The sequence below is a fragment of the Leiobunum rupestre genome, chromosome 1 (assembly GCF_980474605.1).
Source record: "Leiobunum rupestre chromosome 1, qqLeiRupe1.1.hap1, whole genome shotgun sequence".
Classification (NCBI taxonomy): Eukaryota; Metazoa; Arthropoda; class Arachnida; order Opiliones; family Sclerosomatidae; genus Leiobunum; species Leiobunum rupestre.
This window is the reverse complement of record NC_143384.1, coordinates 45,491,240-45,497,526: the sequence shown is the minus strand read 5'-3', so window position 1 is coordinate 45,497,526 and position 6,287 is coordinate 45,491,240. Positions and strand designations below refer to the sequence as shown.

General features: G+C 34.2%; 1 long non-coding RNA gene across 1 annotated transcript; it reads left to right on the top strand.

Moving 5' to 3' along the window:
- Positions 1–769, top strand: LOC149963073 (uncharacterized). The gene is made up of 2 exons (XR_016480179.1): positions 1–113; positions 539–769. It is a non-coding gene; the product is annotated as an uncharacterized LOC149963073 (long non-coding RNA).
- Positions 770–6,287: the final 5,518 nt, after the last annotated feature.

Genomic DNA, 6,287 nt, shown 5'->3' with positions numbered 1-6,287 from the left:
CAGGAGTTTTCGTAAATTGTTTTATTATTCTCAATCTCAAAAAAGTGAAATGAAGTACATCGCCGTTCTGTGCCTCGGAGCAGCCTTAGTTCTCATCCTTGGAAGCAGCGAAGGTAAATTATATTTTCTTTAAACTTAGCATCGATGCACTTTTAGATGTAATTATTTAAAAAAAAACCTCTAAAATATTAAATAAATTAATATATAATACTTCGCAGTCCCTAAAGGCCGATCAAGTTTTGCTATTGAGTTTGAAAAAATATAAACGAATTTACTACCAATTCAATACTACACAGAATTCAAGTGAATAATATTTAATTTAACTTGATCTAGACTTATAAGCAATTACTCATAATTTATCTTTAATTATATTACTAATTCGTGTATTTAAAATTCCAATTTTGTCTGTCATCTATAGCAGTTAATTTATGACAAACATTGGTTTATCATAATGTGAAAAATAATAACGAAGCAATGTTATTCAATTGTTTAAGATTATTTAATGAACTCAAATAAACTTAGTTTTTTTATGTAATAGCTGCTTCCGTGGATCCAAGAAGATGTCCTCAACTACTTTGCGTTGGCCCTGGTTTGAAATGTCCGGATGAGCCTCCACAAAAGATGTGCGATACCAGGACGAATGTTGGTTGTGCCCAGGGACAAGTTTGCTGTCAATTTTGCTGTGGTAGAACCAGATGTATGGGATAATTGTTGAAGAAACAGTCGATAAAACTATTCTGTTATTAAATGGTTGTCAGTATGGAAGTTATTAAGTATTTCAATTATTTATATCAAAACATTTAGTAATTAAGCAATTACTAAATTATAATTTTAACAAAAAAAATATAATTTAAGTAACAAATTTCGGACGTCAATGTAAATGTACTAATATAATTAAAAGCGCTTCAGTTAATTCTGATTAGACCACTTTTCTTTTAAAATGTACTAAATTAGTATTAATAAACATCCGAGTAACTTCACTCTCTGATCAATAGATGACCTAAATCTTCTTCTGTTTCTTCTCAAAAGCGCAATTTTTAAATAAGAGCACCCACAGACAAAAATCCTATCACAACTTACGAGCTTTGCATTCAAGCTCTCAAAAAAAATAATCTTGTTAATTTAGTCCATTGCTGTAAAATATTTTAAAAGAGGGTATCCATGATCTTTTTAAAGTATACGTGAATGTTATAACGAATGACGGTGGTTGAGGTACTTACTTTAAAGCAAGGGGCGGCTCTATCATTGCTATCTGTATTATGAAAAGGCCCCTGTTATTAGAGATGGCCATGAATCTATCCGAAAAACGCGACTTTTCTGGAGAGTGTGGTGCCATCTATTTATGGCAAACGGAGATAGATTTCAAAATAGCCAAATTTTACCGTCGTCAGACAGCCATTTTAAAGTAAAAGGAGTAAAAGTATTATAGTTAGACAACTTATACTCTATTTAGTGGACTTTAATCTAAATTATATATATGTAAACATTGTGTTTATAATTGCTGTAATTATGTTATTGACCAATTTACAAACGATCAAATCAACGCGAGGGGTACCTATAAGTACCGCCTTTTTGGTTCCGACGCTAGCGACAACTATTGAAAAAGAGCTACTTCACGTCAAGCCGCCACTCGCTTTCAATTCAATTTTTAAAAGGGAAAATAATTTTACGAAAATACAATTTTTTTTTAAAAGCCCTTTCCAGCTCTTACTTCATATGAGTGGCAGACAATAATTTTAACCTTGAACTCTAATCTAATAATATTTCACATAGATCACTTTATTTAGTAGACTATACTTCTGGTGGAGGTTGAAAAATCCTCGTCTTTGGTAGTGGTCGAAGATAGCAATAATTTCAAATATAGATAAAATTTTAGAGCATAATTATTGCTAACACAGTCTTGGGCTATGATGTTTTGTTCACGCTTTTATTACCGTAAGCAAACTATGAACCGTATAATTTGACTTTCATATATATTTTATGAAGTTTAGAGTGTATTTCTCGTTAAAAATACAGTTAATTTTACAAAACTGATAAAACCTCTTTTTATTAAAATGCTTGAGGCTTTTTGAATGAGCTTAGCCCTCTTAAATTTAAAAATGTAAATTACATGACAGTAACATTAATATAACCGTTTGGAACCTGTCAGAAAAGAATGAATTCATAAAAAATAAAGTTGAACAGCGTTCAACAAGGTACATGTTATAGGTACATATTCTTCAGATAGATGACATTAGCTATGTTAAATTGCGGCTCCAATTTCAAATTATTTTTATAAACAAAAATATATTAATTATGGATATTGATTATGTCCAGACGATTCTAGTATATATCTACGAGATAAGAATTCATCTAAGGCATAAAAATGAGTCTTGAGAGGAGTCTTCAATTTTCATTGCACGCGAATTTCCCGCCAAAAACGCGGATGTGGACACCGCACCATGGCTTAAAATTTACGCATTTTTTACTCCACTTGGCAATGTAAAATTAAAAAATTACATTTAATTGGGATACTTAACGATTTATAAACCATATTATCATTATCTATTAGATTAAAAAGAAACTAATAATACGTATTAACTAAAAATGAAACGGGTTTTGAAAAACCATCGGGAGCCTGCGTGGGATCATGTATCAAGCGAATAACAATAGCAGTATTGGCAGATGAACACTTCTGATCAAATCAAAATAACTTAACATAATCGAAAAAAAGGAAGCCAACGCAGTCAATATATTTATAAGTAAACGCAGTACTTTGAAAAAATTTGCCTAGATGGCAGTACAAGATTTCCTTTAAAAAACTAAACCTAACAATTTGAAGTTTTAAAATTAACATGCGCTCTGGCGGATGCTTTATAAATGCGGCGCTAAAGAAATTAAAAGAACAGAACTAGAAATCAAACATACGCAATTAAATTTATTAAAGGGGAAGAACTTAATGTATATAAATTTAAAAAATGAGTTAAGGGAGGCGATAAACTATACTAATTAACGGTAATTAAGTTTAACATTCAGACCAGCCGTAAATTCCCTTCTAAATTAAGAATTAGTTTATTCGCTTCGCTATCCGGCGGAGGCGATCTCGATTGAGGACCTTCACGAGGAGAATTGCAGCTGCGATATTGTGGACTTGGTTATAATCTCGGGTTACTTGACTTTTGTCCTGTTTCTCCAATAAAGTCAATTGCCTACTTTACATATGAGTTTCGATTTTATGCAAGAGTGTTAACGCTAGTTTCGTAGTCATTTAAGAGACGTCATTCGTAAAGATAAAATAGTTTAATGGTTATTAAAAGTAATCATACTGTACATTCGATTAGGCCTTGCCATCGCTCGTCTCAACACTTCTTAACTAACGCAGGGTTGCCAACCGTACCCTTTTCCATATTCCCATCTAAAATGGGAGTCCCCGCGTAAAAATATGTAGTATCGAGAGATAAAAGGGGCTTATGTCATTGTCTATATGTTTGGCATTAACATATGTAGAATAGAATTTTCGTCTATCATGCAAAATTTAGGCTCCTGACTAAATGGTGAATTACAAAAGTTCGGCGTTGTAACGAGCCTAGCAAAAACATGATACCGATACAAAATTAGTATTACGACAAACATTGCATGAGACGTGGTAAAGTAATACTAATTGCGTTAACAAAAGTATAAACCTTTGATGTCATAGTAAGATCTTGGGGTGGAGTCTAACAAGTCGGAACTATTGTAAGCACATGTCTTGCAACGATGTATCAAACTTCAGACGATTACAGAACCTTGATGGATCTTTGAAAATGTCTTTCGTTTCTTGGTCAATCTGCAGTAGCCTAAAATTAGGTGGAAAGAAGATGGAGTGACTATCCGTAGGCTTACTATACAGGGGCTCGTGGCAGCGTCAGTAAACGTAAAGTCCAGGAAAGTAAAAGATATGTCTGACCATAAGCCTATCATAAGGTCACCATAAGTAAAGGTCTACTATAGGGGCCCATTTTAACGGTATTGTCCTGGAGGTAAGAAAATGAACGTACGACGATACGGCAGTAGCGCCATCTTCGTTTTCAAAATTTCTACATGTAAAATATTATCTTGCTTGGTAGAGCAGCCACGCTCGGGTTGATAAATGCCACACAAAACGCGTCTAACTCTCAAATTTGAAAAATAAATACCTTCAGAAAAAAGTTATCTTATTTCTAAAAGTCAGTTTTAGGTTCTGATGAATCATTTTGCAACGATAATTGTTAATTTCAAGTTTGAAAGTGATAAAATTGTAAATAAGCCTTGGCTACGGGGTTAAGATCTGGCGGCGGAGATTTCTCCCGCGTGGTTCTAAGTTTAAAAACGTTCGCGCACGCCTTCTACGCATTCATCATGCAACACGCGAAATTCATTTGGGGAAATGCCTAGTTGAGAACATAACCACTAGGAGGTGCGGATTTAGAATGCCTACCTCTTATTAACGGGTATGTGATCGTAAAATATTTCGCCTAGACCTTTGCTTATGGGGACCTTATGATAGGTTTATGGTCTGACACATAGATGGTAATTTCCAAAAAGAGAAGCGTGTTGCAAAATGCTACGAGAAAAGAATCAAACTCTGGCTGGATTCGAGAAGAAAACGGGAGGGCATCGTCAATAAATTGACCGTTAAAATCGCGAATAGGGTCAGGGTAATTAGATAAAAAATGTTTTAGCTGTCCTGTCAAGCCGATAACTAACTAGGTAGCCTAACTGTCACCCATTTTGGTGCCCAAAGCGACGCTATTGATTCGCTTGTAGCCTGGATTTACAATTTAAAAAACAAATCTCGTACCACCATAAAGGTATATTTTGCCGAAGTTCAAATTAAATTTTCTACCGTTTTCTCATTTATTTACTCAAATTACATAAGATAATAAATAAAAAATAAATAAAATAAATTTGATTTTTTTTGCCAAAACTTATGTTACTTAACATCTGTAAAATAGCTTTTTATATTTTAGAGAGGTTAAGCAGGATGCTCTAAGAGTTTGAACGACAACGTCAGGAGAATCTAAACGATCTTGAATTTAATTTCTTAAACATTTATAGTTACAAAAGAATTTTAATACTGGTTTTCATGTACCCTGCTTCGCTTATAATATACGAGGCTAAAACGTACGTTGCTAGAAAAGGAACAACATAATTATCTCTCGATTTGTTATGCGGGAAAATTTAAATATAATGATTTGAATTTGTTATGGTACTTAACTTATGGGCAAAATTCATGATAAATTCACACACCCTTTATTCGAGGCTGCGAGGCTAAAGTAATAGTAATACTCAGCACCACCGAATTCTACGTATAATATTTGAAATACAAATTTAAATTTTCTAACAATCATGAAACGTAAATTGTGGACTAGACTAACAAGGAGACGACCCGAGATGTTAATCACCGATTTGTTTCAAACTCGGGTAAAGTGTACACCTCCATGTACCTTAAAAAACCTGCAAGGGAAAAGTTGCGACGGGCTTTCTTTTTGCCATGGCAACCGAAAACGTTTTTGACAACATAATTTCTGATTTTTCCATTGAAAATAACATGGGAAATGAAATTTTTTTTAAATTTCAAAAACGTTAAAAAAAATTTAAATTGATTTTAAAAATTTAATTTAATCAAGTTTAAATGCAATTTGGTCAATTGAGGGACCCTTAAAATCCTTCAGATTCCCATTTTATTTTCAATAGAAACAACTGTTATTGTTACGGTAACTGAACGCTTAAGCCTAGGAGCAACAAACACAAGGAGAACGCAGCTAGCCTTTAAACTCATTAACGCATTGTTGTGTACAACTTTCATAGTATGAACCTTTACGCTGAACATTTTACGGAAAGGGGGAAGACAATTTCAAAATTTTCCCCTTCTGACGGCAGCAGCGCTAAACCGTCTTGCCAATGAAAATTTTACACAAGAGACGACTTTTGGCGGGCTGCGTTCTCCTTGTGTGGGGTGCTGTGTTTGTTGCTCCTACATTAAACACACTAGAGTGACGGGGTTTATATGAACGCTGCTAGTAAAGTAGGAAACGTGAAGAATGATTAGTAAATGGATAAAAGGTACTAAAAATCAATATTGTTAATAAACAAAAATTTTATACGAACTAGTTAAATGGTCGCCAATGCCAATGATTTACGAAATAGAAGCAAGGCGCTCCCTGGCAAGTTGAAAAAAAAGGCAGGGCGCGCCGTGGGAAAGCGGAAAAACCATGGCGGGTAGAGGCCCTGCCTTTGAAAAAAGAACAGGGGCGGGGCCCTGGCCCGACTACACCACTGACTAATTG